At 35.3% G+C, this 17,650-nt stretch overlaps 1 protein-coding gene and 1 long non-coding RNA gene across 2 annotated transcripts in view; one reads left to right on the top strand and one right to left on the bottom strand.

Annotated features, from left to right (window-relative positions):
- The window catches only part of IL1RAPL1 (interleukin 1 receptor accessory protein like 1), a 764,863-nt gene that overhangs the window by 15,481 nt on the left and 731,732 nt on the right, over nucleotides 1-17,650 (top strand). The gene's annotated exons all lie outside the window — the stretch shown is intronic.
- Nucleotides 695-7,429, bottom strand: LOC106043302 (uncharacterized). The gene is made up of 3 exons (XR_010826008.1): nucleotides 5,683-7,429; nucleotides 4,793-4,877; nucleotides 695-1,734 (listed from the first exon to the last, which is right to left on the bottom strand). It is a non-coding gene; the product is annotated as an uncharacterized lncRNA (long non-coding RNA).

The raw sequence follows: 17,650 nt of genomic DNA, 5'->3' as shown, positions 1-17,650 counted from the left end.
AGAGGTGCGGTCCTGCTCTAGGAATGCTCGTGGTCAGGGCTGGGGAGGCAAATGTGCTTCCAGCACAGCTACCGTCCAGGGCATCACTCTATGTTGCAGCTGAACTTCAGGAGTAGGCTACAAGCCTCCTTGGTCTTTTACACTCTTTCCTACTAGTTGTCCTGCCAAAAAAAAAAAAAAAAAAAAAAAAAAAAAAGCCTGGGGAAGCAAAGGTTTGGTGAAACAATTCCACTGAAAACAGAATTTGCTATGGTCATATTTCCCATTTACAGGAAAACCGAAATGCACTTAGCACTCCAGCAGATAATGTTTGTTCAGCAGATTTCAATTAAGGGCTTTATTGCTTTTAAAGGCCAAGCTGGACTTTTTCCATGAGAGATGTTTTTACATCCTCTCTGTCCGTAAGTTCATGCAATGACTTCATGCAAACAAAATGTGCATCTGCCTATATCCTTAGAAAGCTTTTATGATGAAATTGGGAGGGGGGGGGGGGGGGGGGCGGAGGGGGGGGGGAAGCCTTTACCTTGCCCTGGTTGAATTAGCAATTGTGTGTGTTGTGGGGGAGGCAGACATTGCGGTTAGTGTTTGGATGAGAATTGGGATTTAAATGTTGTTGGAGGAGTTATTATTTCTTTCTATTACAAGATTGTACATAATCACCCAGTTTACATTTCCCTCCACATTGCACGCATTCAGGACCCGTTGCATACAGCTTATGGGAGACAAAAATTGGATAGAGACAGCTGGGGAGCACAAGTAATAACAAAACCACATTGGCAACACTATTGACAGAAGCCGTCAGCTACCACTTCCTTCTCAATTTTTTGTAAGCATCACAACAGAGAGGGGATTTGAAGAAACAGAGGTTGGAGATCACCACCTTTTTAGTCTGCTTGAATGACTGAGGAAGGCTTTAAAAAGCCACCTCAGGCTTAATCTTGTAGCAGCCAATTCTCACAAACAGTGAGGTCCCTCTGCATGAAGAGCACACAGCTTCTGTGATGCCAGACCACCTGCAGATGCCACCTAAGAGAAAGCAATCAACATCTTGGTTTTCACTGGGCTATCCAAACAATCAATTTGCTCAAATCTTATCAGTTCTGTAAGGTGATTTTACCTATGGACGAAGAAATTTCTGCACAAATTCCTGTGAGCCTTTCACAACTCTGTGGAAAAAATTTTTACCCATCAGTGAAATTTCAGCATTTTAACTTCAGAAAACAGAAAAATAAACTGTCTTTGAAGGAAGGTAAGCAGCGTTTCTTATTACACAGTATTCTGAGTATTTAAATAAAATATTTGGACTCTTAGTTTGAATTTAGGCTTTTGACCTTTTTTTAATAAGCATGTTTTAATCCATTTGAATTTGAACGATATTTAATTTTTAATGCAGATTTCGTGTCATTTTGCCTTCTTAATAATCAGAAGGTCATGTGGTATCAAGTGGAACACCTTATGACAATTTAAATTGAGTGTATCACCATTATTACCTTTATCAGTCTGAAAGAATTAATTGAATTGTGAGTATCGCTCATAGATCATGATGTCTGCTTCTGAAAAATGCATTGACTTTTAAATTGTCCTCCAACAGCCAGCCTCAGACTAGACAGGAGATACTAACAGAAATTTGTAGAAAGATGTCTTCTGAATTATGGGTATTTGCATAGTAAAGGTGAGTCAGAAAAAGGCTATTCAAAGCCTGTTTTATAAAGTTCTTTTTGTTGTTGTTAAATCCTAAAAAAAAAAAAAAAAAAAAAAGAAATTACTTGACTTACTATGAATTAACATAATTCACATATGAGATATACTTATTTTCTTTTTCTTTCTGCCTAGTTACTTCCATGTGAAACAGGACACTGATGAAACATATACTAACTACCACATGAATTTATAGATATGCTTTCCTGGTGCTACATTAATTTTTTCCCAAAATACAGTAAAATTGTTCAGCACATGAATGATTCCTGGAACAAGTTTTTATTTTTTTTATTATGTTTTTATTTCTTATTTTTTATTTTTAAAAAAGAAGATCCATTTTAGAGAGATTCCTAAATTTTAATTGTGACTTGTTTCCTAAATTCTCTACATTGCCTTGCAGGATGTATTATAAATCCGAATAAAGGTGCTCATCCTTAGGGATAGGGCCTTATTGTTATGTAATACCCACTCCTTCTCATAACAGTTTTCATTTAGGTTTGTCCATCTATTCAGGTTTCTGCTTTCAAGACCAAAACGATTTCTGGACAGCTTGGATTTAGTGTCCTATAACTGAAATTACTTTTCTTCTGACTCATGCTTATTCCCGGAGAGCATGCAAGAAAACAGTCATAACTTCTCTGATATTTATCACAGTAAACAAGCTACAATTTTCTAGTCTACTTAGACTTCCTATTCCCTGTATATAATTAACAGTCTTCTTTGCACTCGTTCATCCAGATTCACCTTTTGTAACATGTTGGCCGAAGCCTTCCACGTTATGCCGGAGAAGGTCTCCTAGTGCCGTATGCAGTAGCTCCCCCACATACCTGTCTTAAAATCCAGATGCTGAATTTGCAGTTATTCAGTGATTTGTCATTCTGAAGACTGTACTCATCCCATATGCTTTCCTAACATCCGACATATAGCAGTGTTCAGCTTTACAGGGTGTCTGTGGCTGGCCTGGCCAATCTATAATGCTTTATCACTCTAAATTAAGTACGCCTTTAATGCTGAGAACCTGCCTTGTGTTTGAACAGTAGCCAGAAGTGTTGCTCTCTCTGCTCTTGTAAGGGTCCTTAACAGTGGTCTTTCTTTTAGCACCAATTGTTCATAGTTTAAGCCTGCTTAAAAAAACATCCTGATACGAGAAGGATTGAGGTTCTGGTGCTGTTTCCTAGATATATTATGCAGGATGTCACAGTAGTTACTAATATAGAGGTACGTAAGATTGAGCATGTCAGTTTTGCTCACTGACTGTGAGCACATTCCAGTATCACCAGAAATAGTAATATGCATGAGGCAGAGGCCTCATAGATCATGTCTTATCTTACCATAACAAGACACTATATTTCTCATTTGTTCCTATGGTTATCCAATACTATTTTAAAATCCCCTCCTCTCAGCTGTAAAACCGTGCCAGCAAATCTGGCATTCCAACACAAGTTGCAAATGCAGCTTAAAAAAATTAGATTTTTTTTTTTCTTTCAGACTTTTAGACACTTCACATGACATGTGCTTAGGACAGGCAATTCTCTAATACCTTGTTATTAAAAAGTCAAGAAATGAAGCAATAACGCTACTGGCATAGGAAGAGTATAAATTTCCAAAAGAAGAAGTTCAAAGAAAGTCATGAGATGTTAGGGATTAATATCAGCCTGATTTCAAGTATAAACAAACAAACAAACAAAAACAGGTTTTGGTTAATTTTAGCTAGTAGTAATGTAAATTAGCTCTTATAGGTTATTTGTGGTGAAAAATGTGTACGGTAGCCTAATTTTTAACTCCTAGTTTCATGAAGAGTTCCTCAGCCCTATGGGCTTATCATGCACCGCATTCTCATTCAAAACCTCTCCATCTTAACAAATAACCATTATTGAGGATGTAAAATTAGAGGATAGCCATTGCGAAGTAGATCATCAGTGACAGTGTCAAGAGTCTGTCACAGGAGTGCAATTACTTTAGGATCCACCCAACCCACTTTGATTGTTTTATTTCAAATGTGCATAACCTGTGTTTAAAAATTTCCAGTTACGTTAGGTTTTTAGTGTTTCAGTATGGCATTTAAGTGCAGGAATAAGACTAGGAGGGGCAAATATAGTTTTGCATTATAGGAAGAAGATGTCAGAAACCATCTGGAGAAGGGTCTGTGCTTGTACTTCTAAGTGAAACACACAGCCGTGTGCCATTCCCTCAGGCCAAGTACCTACACTAAAATATATTAGGCTATGTAACTTATGGCCTAAAGGGGTAATCCTGTGAGGCTCCTGTTGTCTAAGACATCATTATTACTTTTGTTGCTTCCCCCCACCCCCAGTTCAAGATGTTGGACATCACACAAGGGCATTGTTATGGCCTGTCAGACTGGAGTCATTACAGCAGAAATGAAAGGATTGTGCTGTGTAACAGGGATGACACATAGGGACGTTCATTTATGAACCTTGTGGGATGCTGTCTGGGGAGTCTGTAGGGCAAAGGACATGCAATTGCACCCCCTCTGCCACCCACCTGGTGCTGCCTCCTGCACCATGCTTGGATATTAGCACTGGGAGCCTCAACTTGCCCAAAGTGAATTCCCTGCTGGGAGTGTGCGAGCAGGGAGGCAGTGGGGATGGCTGGAGATCCTGTGCTTGAGCTTTCCTCCTGCCTTTATTTTGTTTAGCACTGGTTCAGCCAGGGAGTCTAGCTGGTTGTGTCTGAATGCAAAAATGCATAGTTATTTTAAAATACACAGTTAGTTTAAAAAAGACTACAGAGCACCAACCCCATACCACTTATAAGTCACAAGCTCCAAGCTAATAACTCCCAACATCCTATAATTAATTAGAATAAAAAAAGCCTCAGAAATTACAATGTACCACAGAAAGAGAGCAGGAGAAATCAAGGTTGTCCTAACATATATATGGTGCAGCAGTGAGAATACTGATGTAATATTCTTTATTAAAGTAAATTGGGAAGTTTTAAAGAAAAAATTACTAAAGATATAATATAGGAACAAGTCCCAAGTTGCATAAAAATAGTATCATTTTTCTTCGTTATTGTATAAGATAGGAAAGGGCAGATAGGAAAAAGCAATCCAGAAACAGCATGTTCTTACCTGCATCAGGCAGAGGAGAGCCAAATGAGGCACATCTGAAGATGGAAGCACCTTCACAGACCCTTCAGACCTTTCTGTCTCAATACTGGGCGTGCAGAAAAAAATGGTTTTCTTACTAATTTCATGCATATTTAATCAAGTAGCCAAAGCTATATTCATTCTGGTGCAAGCAATAGTAATTGCCTGAGGCATCAGTGGGGGGAGGAAGGCTTGCTTTAAGGCTGCTACTGCAGGAGTGCAGAGAAGTTAGCCAGGGGTGAAATAGTGTTTCCAGAAATGGAGGGCCCGTAATTTTTCAGGCTTATGTCTTCTCTCCCTCTCCTTAGGTAAAAATATTTTGTCACTCGCTAGTAATACAGCCATGTATGCAGTCCTAGATATCATCTGAAGAAAAAATAAAGAAAAACTGGAGAGAGAATTTTGTTAAATTTTATTTTCATTTTATTTTACTTTCTGTGCTGACATTAATATTGTTCATTCAGTCAAGTTAATAAAAGTTCTCATATTCGTGACACTTCCACATCATTTTGACTATTTTGAGGTAAATAACATACACATTTTCATATTACCAGAGGATACAAGATACACAGAGAAAACAGGATATGAATGTTTCCCCAAGTAGTAATTTTACACTATTTATTTTCCAGTTTGCAAAGATAAGAGGATTTATATTGCTTAATGAAATAAAGTTTAAACCACTTTTGTACACAAGACAAGATGAATTGTTGTATCATGGATGAAATATCATGTTTCTGTAAGTGAGATTCTAAAGAAAATTAATGCACTTCTCACTCAGAAGTCATTTCTTCAAAATCTTAAAAAACAAAGAACAGAGTAATCTGAAGAACAATAATAACAAAGCAAAACACAACAGCAACAAAACTGACAACCTGTGTGTGTGCTAGGTGAGGATGAATGTAGCTATGGAATGAATAGTAGTTAAGCTGATGTCACAAAAGAGTTCTCAGTTACATCAGTTGCATTGGGCTCTACCTACATTCGCATTTTGGTCTGAAGCAGTAACAGTCTTGAAGCAAATCCCTGGCAGTTCCCACTTCTATGGTTTGGTTTCCAGAGCAGATTTTGGAGCATGCAAAGCAGGTTCCTTTGCAGGATGGCGTGCCAGCACGCCCCTCACCTCTGCACCAGGAGAAGTCTGATCCCCATCAGGCAGGCATGGATCAGAGTCTATGGCTGAACCTCTGCACAGACTCAAGCTGGTTTCACAGACCAGGTTGTATCTATTCGGAAATGCAACAATGACACAGAATGTAGAAACTGGGGCTTTAAGTGGGGAAAAACCCACTGGTAGAAAACCATAGTGAGCGAAAAGAAGGCGATTTATGGGGATTGTGGCAAATGCATGAAGGATATTGTAGGCTGGTAAAATAAAGTGAAGTGAGTTGAATGAAAAACCACCATTACCTTCATGGAAGAAATGAACTTCCTATTAAAAAAAAAAAAAAGTAATAATTAATAAATGCTTTTACCATTTACATAACCCTGCAAAACCATCTGTCAACAAATTAAATAAAAATCTAAGAGTGCTGCCATGTGGGCTAGTCTTTTTAAAGCTCTGGTGTTCTGCCTGAAGTTTGTTTCTAAAGCTCCCATTGCTCCTGTTAAAACAGGAACATAAACTCTGTGCATGTATGTTCCAGCCTCCCCCTCCTGCCCTCTTAGCCCAAAGAACATTTCCACTTCTGCTGGTTTGTATATCTGACAAGCATTTTTTTTTTCCAAGTAGAAGCTGGTTATTGAATTTGACCCAGTTTGCAAATACTTTTAAAACAGCTGAAATCACACTTCAGCACAAGAAGGAAAAAAAAAAAAAAGAGAAAAAAAAAAATTGGAACAGTAGATTTACATATTTCATAGCACTATTTTGTAACGTTTCTTAAGAAATTCATTATTTAATATGTCCCTTTAATCTATAACAGGATTAAAAATAATTATTTTCCTATTTTATGCTTTTCACTGAGGCTGGTTCAGTACATATCCCATTGTTTGTGTAGTCTTGCATTATTTAGTAAAATCCTCAGATATTGAACAGCTGTCTACTGGTTTTGACCTGCAACAGTAGAATAACAGTATTACAAAGACAACAGATTTTGGCAGCTGTAAACTGAGTACAGCTGAACTATGATATTTGCAATTAATATGTTACAAAATCGCATCTGCTTGTTTTCATTTCTTAATGTTTTTCAAGTAGCACCACTTTATAGAATCTGCAAAAAAATTATGAAAATTTTGGAGATGCATATGCAGTTATAAGGTTGCATTTCTTTGCATTATACATTTCATATCTGTATTTAAGCCTGGATTCCTATAATGGTGTATGGATTATGTCTGTGTGAGTTTAAGAATTAGTCAGTAGTCAAAGCTGTCCTATCAGCAAATTCTGCCTTAATAGTAAAAGTACAAGGCATGCATTAAATTTTAACTTTCTCCAGTAAATATATATTATATATATGATTTTGTCAAATGGCATTTGTCACTGTTGTTTCAATTGCAATAATTATGTTATTGAATGTCATAAGCAGAGTCCAGATGCAGTTAGATTAATCTAGTGGTGTTTTATGCGTATGAATTTAATGACATAAATTCAGTTCACTAATGAAATCTAAAATGCCGTTTGTCTTAATAAGGTTGGTTGATGGTCATTCCCTCAGTGAAGGGAAGCTGGGGGAAGAGAGGTTAGAGTAGAAACTGGAAGACGGTGACTTGGGGAGACTTCGCCAGCTGCAGAGACAAACAAGGCTTACTTTATTATTGCCTTAATAAAAGCTATTGAGCCCTGAGTACACAGTAGCTTCTTGGCACCTCGCACTCTGCGTGCATGGAACATCCGATTCTCCCGTTAAGTGGTCTGCTCAGTTATACTTGATTTCTCCAGCCCATTTTTCATTACTTTCCAATGAGACTACAGTCGGACAGAACAAATTTCTAAGCAACCACCATAAAACTCTTCCTAAAAGAAAAATAAAATAAAAAAAAATCCAGATTCTGTGGCCCAATCCTGCCAGTACTGAGCAGCCTTAATTCCCATGCAGCTCAGCAGGAAAGGGGTGTACTCGTCTCATCGCAGGAACAGACAAGAGTTTATGTGAACAGGCTGGGGTTTACCACTGCAGACCCTAGTGCCTCTTGCTGTAAATCGGATTTGTGCTTAGCTCCAGAAGCTAAAAAATCTGCAAGATCAATTTTTCTATTTCTTTTTGTTTACCTTCTAAGGAAGATTTTGCATTAGCTACACTGTATTCACCTTGGTCAAAACTATATACCTTTACCAGAATCATAAGGTCTTCAGACTTTTTGTACTGTGTTGGTATATTGTTTAGCACTTATCAGGGTCTTGGGACCTCCAGTATGATACATTTCCAACCAGGAAACTTAACCACAACAGCCATTCTAATGAGATTAAAAATGATGATTTGTGGTAATATATGTATATAAGTTGTTTTTTAAATAATATTTTAGAAAAATATATAGAAAACATTGAATTTTGTGTAGCTTTTGTAGTATAAAAGTGAAAACATTAGTGTACTACACAAAATATTCAAAATTGTTCTCATGAATTATTTCTTCACTCTGCTTCACAAATGAAAAATATACAAGCTGTGTTTATATAACAGTCATTCAGGGAAAGCTATGCAGTACTTGATTAATATTCTTGAAGAAGGGTGATGAATATTCATTACACTTGAAAATGACCAATCTAGAAAGAGGTGATGAAGAGTTCGCAGTCCTGAAACAAAAGATAATACTGTAATGCTCTGAACTTAGCCTGCAGGTCTTGGCTAAGAATTTTTGGTTAACAGTTTTTGGTTTTTAACTGAGATTGATTGTAACTATTGAGCAGAACAGGGACTTTTGCTGTTGTTCTTAAATGTGAAAGAGTGATTCTACAAGTTGCCAGGTGCTCTCTAGCTTTCACACCACAAAGCACATGCTTTGGTCTTTGAATGTCTTCCCTCAAGCCATCCAGTGGTCTTTGTGTTGGGAATTAAGCAGATGAAGAATTTTATTGGATAGAGATATGAATAAAGTTCTCTAAAAATCATAGCACTAACATTTCTTTGTAAAGTTAGTATACTAGAATAAGCTTGTTTCATTTACTTCACTGCCTTAGGATGCTTGATGGAATAACTAGATTCTTTAACTTCAGTTAGTCAAGGATGGACTTCTTGACTAATTGGTGGTTCCCAGTTACTAACACAAAGCAGAGCAAGTGACTTAAAGTATCTGACTCTGTAGACCACTTTTTCGTCAGTGTTCAGGTTGGAAATACCTTGTAAAAGATGCTTTCTCAAGTAGTTCTCATTCTATATTGAAGATGTATGTTAGGCTGAAGATACTTGGGTCTACCTGCTATTTATCCATAGTCTTTTGCTGAAAATGTTTCAATGTATGTTATTTTACAAGTTCAATTGTTTATTTGAATGGAAAATGGCCAGTGAAATTAACTTCAAGATGTACTATTTGAGAATATAGTAAATGACTGCTTTTGTGTCTGATGTATTCACAGGCAAAGAAATTATGTGTATGTCTTAATACTTTTTAAATTTGTGTTCAGTTAGGATTATTTTTAAGACTTTTTTTTTTAACCTTAGTTTTTGTTTAATTTCATTAGATACTGAGATGATTCAGATGATGAAGAAACAACATCTAATGTGAAAGAACAATACACAGTGTTGTAGTTAGTCAATTCTACACAAAATGGTAATGTGAGAGCATACTCTTCTGGCACAATCTGTGTTCACTCAAGCTGTGGCTGAAATTTTTAGATGGGAAAGAGAGCCTGATTTTGCTTCTTATACTCATTTATGGTATGTGAGTGTATCAGACTTTTGAACAGTAGTGAAGGGAAATACTGGTTATGAACTAAGAAACCTGAACAGTTTGGCTTTATTTGAAAATTTCTCAGTTGTGAATAATCCATATTAACTTTACACATAGGGCAAAAGACTTTACTTTGCCTCTGCTGGACCCTTTAAGAAAATCTACTTTGTTCTATGTCCTTTAAGACATGAACAGGATGCCTTTATTTAAATACCACTGGAATCTTTCTTTTTATTTATTTTATATGGTAGAAAGTGTATTTTCAGTTGCAGATATTGTTATATAAGCAGTATTAAAATCTGTAAGGACACTTGCAATTCATTCTTCGTGCTGGTTTAACATCTCTACACTGCAACAGTTTGCAATACATCCACATCTTCCAGATGTACCTGTATTTGCTATTGCATTTTCTATGTAGATATATTTCTTTACAGAGAGATAGTGAGGCATCAAAACAAAGCAATTGAGGTCAAAATTGAAGGTGAAGAATCCAGGGACAGTAGAACAGTTGGATGAAGACCATGACGTAGAGAAAATGGTAGCCACAAGCAATGCAGCTGTCTGAGCTGGAGGAACACCAGGCTCACTCTTCCTCCTACCCCAGCAGAATCATCCATAGGAATTCCTTGGAGTTCTTCCTTAGCATGGCAGGTGATTTTGGAAACAGATAAGATGTATTCTAATTAAAACAAATGACAGTATCTGTTACATGTAGTCTATTTATAGCTTAGGAAAATATGTACATCTTTTTTAAAAACACTTGAAAAACAGTGAAGACCATTGCTCCTAACATATGTATATCAGCTTAACTTTCCTGAGTTGGCTTGGAGCCAATTTTATGATTTTTAATGAAGTTGCCAAATTCATCAGGTTCTCTGATGTAACTGAAGTTATTCATGTGGATAAGTGGTTATAGGGCCAAGGCCTACTACTTTTACAAACATCGAAGGCCTTCCTAAAGAAATTAAATCGCTTGACTAGCAGACACAGTACCTCCAGTCTGAGTGCTTTAGGGGTTACCTAAGTACAGTGGCTGAAGATATTTAATAATTGATGACATTTAGTAAATGAAAAAAATTCATTTATTTCCATGAAACACAAATCAGCAGGAGTACAATATTGGGCTTTTATATTCAGTGAGCTTCTGTTTAGCCTGCATCAATATTAAAAAAAAAAAAAAAAAAAGAGGGAGAGAGAGAAAGAAAAAGGAAAACAAAACAAAAGAAAGATAGCTGTTCCTTCCTTCCAATGATTTATTTTAACTGGGATGCAAACATTAATGTAACCGCGTGGAAGAGTTCTACTTATTATTATCATTATTATTATTTTTTAATTGTAAGCTGAGTTCCCAAAGTGACTTAATTAAAATTCACTAGAATTTAAGTTTCTTTCATGTAGGCCTAAATTTGTAATGCTGAGAGTGAAAGATATTTGAAGATGAGGACCATGTTTTTATATAGAGACTGGTGTAGAAGAACTTTATGCACTAACAATGCAGACAATAATATTTGACAAAGGAGAGCTTTTCTGTGTATGTTTTTATGTATGTATATTTTTATGTATGTTTTTATATTATTGTTTTATTATTGATAGTTATTGAAAATAGGAAAAGTTACCATTTCAAAAATTAAACACATTTGTATTTAATAACTGAGATGCTCAAGCATTCAAGCATGCTCAGTTAAAATTTCACACAAGGAAAATGCAAGTGATCTTAACAATTATTTATGTAGTATTTTTACTCTACAGCATATGTTTGCAGCTGAATTATCAATGAAAATTTGTAGCCAAAAAGCAGAACAGGTCAAATATCTATGTTATAGCAGAGAAATTATAGTAACATACACTAAAGTAATAATGAATCATGATGCCTCATTGGTTCCAACTTCATTATGTTGCTGTTTAGCAGTGTTTCCTGTCCAGAAATATGCTTATTTATCCTATTTAAAGTTCACATAAAATATGATCAATAGTTAGCAATTTATTTACTATAGCGTTCTTAGGCAATGTGGGGCTCAAGTCTTATCTTTCTTAAAAAGACATACAATCACATGATTTTTAAAAGGTACTTTATAAATGATATTGAAGTATGTTATCTCACATTTTACAAAATGCTAATTGATTTTTAAGAGAAATGTCTCTATTATTCCCACTCTTGGAAATTCTTTGAAAAAATGAACAGGGTAGAGTCTTTCATATATTTTGCTGCAAGCATATAGAGCTAAACAATCATGAATACCAAGCTGAAGTATCATGAAATTGATTCTGAAAAGGGCTGGAAAGAGGGAAACTTGTCCTTTGTTAATGGCCTTGCTCTGGAGAGATTCTTTAACTGGAACTTACAACATAGTTTGTCAGGACTTATGTAATCTCCTGTTCTTTGACCACCATGTACATTTTGAATAAATTTCTGGGACAAAGATGATCTCTCACTTCTTTCTCGAAAATGCCAAAAGAATGTAGCTAACATTCCTGGTTATTAATTTCTTAGAAGTAGTGTAAATTATAGCAGGAATTTATTCCCCAAACTAATAAGATAATGTTTTTCTGTGGCATTCATAAATTTTAGAAAAGGTGGTTAAATTGATCATATAAGAAATAATAAAAAAACTAATAATAATAAAACCAACCAACCAACCAACCAACCAACCAACCACAACAACAACAAAACAAACAGAAAAACTGAGGTCCTTTTCCCAGTGTTAAGCACCAACAGTTACAGGATGATTTTTAGAAGCTGCCCAGCTAAGTAATGTGAGAGTAATTCCTCAATCCTGCCTTGTGCTGCCCCTCCCTCCCCCCCACCCCCCACCCCCCACCCCCCCAACATTTTTAGAATTATTTTCCAGTAGATAACACAGATTTTCCCTGCCCCCCGCCCCCATTGATGATTGTTTAATTTATTTTTGATGAATTGTTTAGTATTTTAGTTGCAGAAGTACTAATAGAAGTGGGATGGCATGCTAGGCAGTTTACATTCGCAGAATTAGTCTCCAATTCAGGGAGCTTACAAATAGAGATGATTGAAGGTTTTTGAAGGACAGATTAAACAAACAAACAAACAAAACATGCAAAGGCACCAAAATATTAAAAACAACAACAACGACAACAAAAAACAGTATTAATTATGCTGAAACAATTTTTAGGAATGTCAGGAGACAGTATTGAAAATTCAGAGGAATGAAAATTATAATTACTAAAAATCTCAAGAAGTGGAAAATGTTTTTGAACTTCCTACAGTACTTTCATTGTTTTTCAGATAACTTTCTGTTATGTATGTAGTGGCAGTATTAGACTAGTATATTCTATGATGAATTATATATAACACAGTTATCTTATTAACTCTATCATCAAGTTGGAGAACAATAGGAGAGTTAATCTTGTAACTTTTCTGATATTGATGCCTTTAAGAGGAAAAATGAATTAAGATGGAAATTTTCTAACCATCCAATTGTAGGGATTGTTTACATAGCCACACAGCAAGGTAAACAGATTCACCCATTAAATTTATTAATTAATCTTAATTAATCTTTTAATCAATTAATCTTTTTTGGACCAAAAATTATTTGGGTGTTATACTGATGGCAGATGAAAAAATGAGAGGATGTATTTTCAGCCCTTTTCTGGGCATGTGTCTTTGTAGAAATTAATGATTAAGTACTGATTGATCATAACAGTTAGTTGTTACACACATTCAGCTATTGTGAATATTTTGACCAAAACAGCCCACTGGAGAGCACTGGTTACTTATTTCACTATCTTAGTGGTGCACATACTTTTACCCTCTGTTTTTCTTTTCTTTTTTTTTCTTGCCTCTCTCTAAAACAGTTTTCAATGTATTTTGACCTTTCTAATTATTTCCCTTAGGAAAATTATGTATTTTTCCATACCTGAACATGTCAGTTGCCAATATTGGACTATTGTCCATCAGGTAAAACTTTTGTTTCAACATATGGTAACCTTTTCCTGTCTTCCATCCTGTGGGTAATTCTGATTTCAAAAATCAGAATGCCCTGATTGATACAATTTTAAAAAGAAGAAATACTAATATAGGGATGCCAGTTTTTTGGTGCAATTTCTACAGCTTGCATTAAGGAATAAGACTTCATATATGTATCAGATGCAAGTGCTGTGTGTGCAGAAGAGCAAATGGACCACACGCTTCTGCACAGAAGGGCATCTCTCCAAGGATCCCCACAGCTCAGTGAACATTTTAGAGGATTCCTTTCTGCCAATGCCACTGTCATTTTCATGGACATTAGGGCTTCAACATGAAACATTTTTTTACAACTGTAGGTAAGAACTCCACTTTGAGAGATGTCAAGGATAAAGTTTTTGATCTCTATTGATCAGTGTTTCTCTAGCAGAAAGGCTTATTTTCATGTATATGCCTAAAAGATTTAAGGCTATGATCCAGCAAAGTGTATGCTTAATTTTCTCAGCATTCTGAATCAATATCAGTATATATGTTTAGAAAGGTATAGATATGGATAAAGTAAAATAAAAAATATTTATGTATACACATTGATTGAAGAGACAAAATAGAGATAATATTTAAGGAAAAGGTAACACCCTATTTTATTTTTTATTATTATTATATTTATTTTTTTTCCAAGTAGCAGCATTTTCTGTTCTTGTACAGACAAGTTGGAAGATCGGAAAATAAATTTATATATGTATTTTTTTCCTTTGTAAACCAGGATTATGCTCAGGAATGTACCAAACTGGTCATTCTTGATTGCTAACTGCCCTGGCTGGGATCTTCTGCTGTAACAAAGAACTACTTAGAAAGTAGAGAAATTTCATCAGTGTATAACTTTTCCAGGATTCTTTAAGCCAAATCAGTTTAGTCTTACTCTTAAATGCTAGATCAAACTGTATTTGCTGTGCAAGCTTAAGATCTCCTGTCTACATGCATTTATCTCCTAAGTCTGTCAGGCATCGGATACTACAGGTATCACACTGATAATGGTGAAGACAGTAGTAACAGTAATTTTGTTCTAATAAACACTCTTTTCTTACTGAGAACATAGGAACAGCCATATTTTCCTTCTCTTTCAGAAGGAGATGTTTTCCTAGGGAAGTATTTAACCTTCCTTAATACATGCTGTACAAAAACTGATTCTCATAAAACGGGCCTATTATGTGTTTGTGCATGTCACCTCTGCTGACTTCTCTGAGATAGGTTCTGACTCCTTTTACTTCTATTGGCAATATGGACTCAATGCAGTGCAGGCAAAACCTTCAATGCAGGTTCTATTCTAGTCCTCCGAAATTATCTTCTGGATAAATGCTATTACAAAACCTTTAGAAGATGGTGAGTAGGGAAAATTAAAATATGGATTAGGGTGATGTGAATGAAAGGAACAGCTAGGTTCTCAGATTTGGAAATGTATATTCCGGTCTATAAATTCAAAAAGACACATTTCTAGTTTAAATTAAAGAGTTTTTGACATGGAAATAATTGTTAGGAAAACTGTCATTATATAACACAATTTTAATCACTTTTCAGACTAGAGATACACTGAATTGCAAATACAAGCCACTATGACCTGATTATACAACACTAGAGGAAGAAAAAGGTAAACTACATCTAAACCGATTAGGATATTTATTTAATTCCATACTTATTACTTTCTGTACATAGTTCAAAGGTCTGAGGTAATGGTGACTCATATTCTTCTTTTGATTTTACATCTGTTAACTTATTTTTAAAACTTTTAAAGTTCAGCTTGTCAGCTTTCTGTCAAAAGAAACAACTATGAAGACACTTCTTAGTCCCCCTTTCAGAGTTATTTAAAACAAAAATTTCTCTAAATTTCTTGCAAGATATACAATTTACAAATTTGCTGGCTAAGGTTCTAATATTGTCTTGTAACTTTTACCCTTTACTGAATAAAATACAAGTTCTGAATGGACAAATTATCTTTGCATTCCCAGTTACTTCCTGCAGTAATTTCCATTGATTGGAGTGCATGTGCTTGTGAAAATGGAGATGATCAACTGCACTGAGTCAACAAAACACTCATTATACTAGGAAATGCTTTTATTATCACGTAGCAAGAGGAGCGTTATGGACCATTGTTTTATTTATCTCCCAGAAGGATTTTCCAGTGTACTTACAATCCCAGAAATGGATGCTCTATTACATGTTCAAAGAAATTCCTGACAAGAGCTGGGGAAGTGTAAGCTCCATGTACACATTCTTTATGAATGTACTGAAATTTCAGCATTCATTTTAAGGGGTAATTCTTATGGGAAAGCAACCAAACTCACAAAAAGAAAAAAAAAATCTCTCATGATAAATAATACAGTATCTAATTATTGCTGTTTTTTCTTCTGGAAAGATATGACAGTAACATTCATCATTTTTCATCTTTCACTGTATGGAAACAAATCACACCAACTATTTGAATACTACACCAGAGAGGTTCTTCCTGTGTTTTCCCTAAGTCTACCCTTAATGAAGGGTGTTGTTTTTTCCCCCGCATATATTATTCTCTTTCACTAAGTGTTTGGTACAAACTGACTGTTAATTTATCAAGTACATGTAACGGATGTTGCATATTTGAGTGAACTGAATTTGAGTTCAGCATATTAGCTGAACTTCTAAAGTTTGTGTTTATTCATTCACATCTTTGGGAAGCCCATTGCCAAAATTTAACAAAAGCCTTTCAGACCTGCTGATTAGCATGGGAATATCACCAGATTGCTAATGGATTCCACTTTTCTCTGTCTAGTTAAAAATTGAGAAATATACACCTCTGGTATTTTGTACTTCTGGTTGCAGCTAAAGCAAGAAGCACAGAATATTTTTTAAAGTAGACTGTTTCCTGATGAATGCTAAAAAGCACACAAACATTTGGATCAAAGAGATATTGCTTGAGTCAAGAGGTATAATGTTAAATGTCTATTCCACTTTTCCATCTAATAGGATATTTTTTACTTTGTCACACATAAGCTTTTAAATGTTTACTCATGATTCTTACTATCCTGGATTTAATTCAGTTTTCTTAGTACAAGCATAAGAAATCCCCTCACATTAAACTAAATACAGGGAGAAAGCTAGATTTCCACATCTGTTAGAGAATTTATAGAAGTCATTAGAGCTGTAATAATATATAATTATATAGGACTGACTGCGGTCAGAATCAAGACTAGTAAATGTTGGTACACTAGCAGCATTAAACAAAAAAAAAAAGATTATTTTTAGTTTGTTTGTTCATTTATACTTATCAAACAAGTCAGCCAGCCACAGACGGATGTAACAGAGGAGTGTGTAAAAGCTCTATTTTTGCAGACTAACCAAACAACTTTTTAATGTCACTGTTTAGCTTGTAAACGAGTGTGTGGTTTTTAATATTTGTTAGAAATTAAAGCAAATTCAAAATAGCAGTATGAAAGATACCTTTCAGAATGTTTAACCAGGAAGTAAAAGGAGCTCTGCCTTCTCGATCTATGAGAATGATCTGCTGGATTTATGTACTCAGTCTCTTCCCACAAATGTGAAGGACAATTTTGTCTAACACTTCAGTTGTTTAAAACACTTCAAAGTGAGCTTAGATTGGCTGCTTGCAAGAGATGAGGAAACAGTTATTTTCTTTCTACATGTGACTTGAGGGCTTTGGCTTTTTCCTGCTTGTGTCTGAGCTTAATATTGCAGATATACACATGAAGCCTAGCAGCAGAGCAGTGATTGCATAGCACCACTCAGAGGGCAAGTATATTTCCATTTCTTTTACATGCATCATTTAGTGTTTGATGAAGTGATTTTGCATGTCCTTTAGGTAATCAAGGTCTACAGAGATAAAGGAAGAAAGAAGGAAATAAATAAAATAAATTAAAAAAAAAAGGAAGGAGACAAAGAAGGGAAAGCAAGCAAGCAAGAAAATGAAAGAAACTTCATCAAGTAAAGTAATTATTGGAACGTTGAGCATCAATGACATTGTTATTCTGTCACTCTCCTGCACACATGTCAAGATACCACGTATCCTCAAGACATGGCATGTGTGTGTT

Source organism: Anser cygnoides, chromosome 1 (genome assembly GCF_040182565.1).
Source record: "Anser cygnoides isolate HZ-2024a breed goose chromosome 1, Taihu_goose_T2T_genome, whole genome shotgun sequence".
NCBI classification, from domain to species: domain Eukaryota; kingdom Metazoa; phylum Chordata; class Aves; order Anseriformes; family Anatidae; genus Anser; species Anser cygnoides.
The sequence above is the reverse complement of the archived record's forward strand: the minus strand, read 5'-3'. Positions and strand labels throughout refer to the sequence as shown.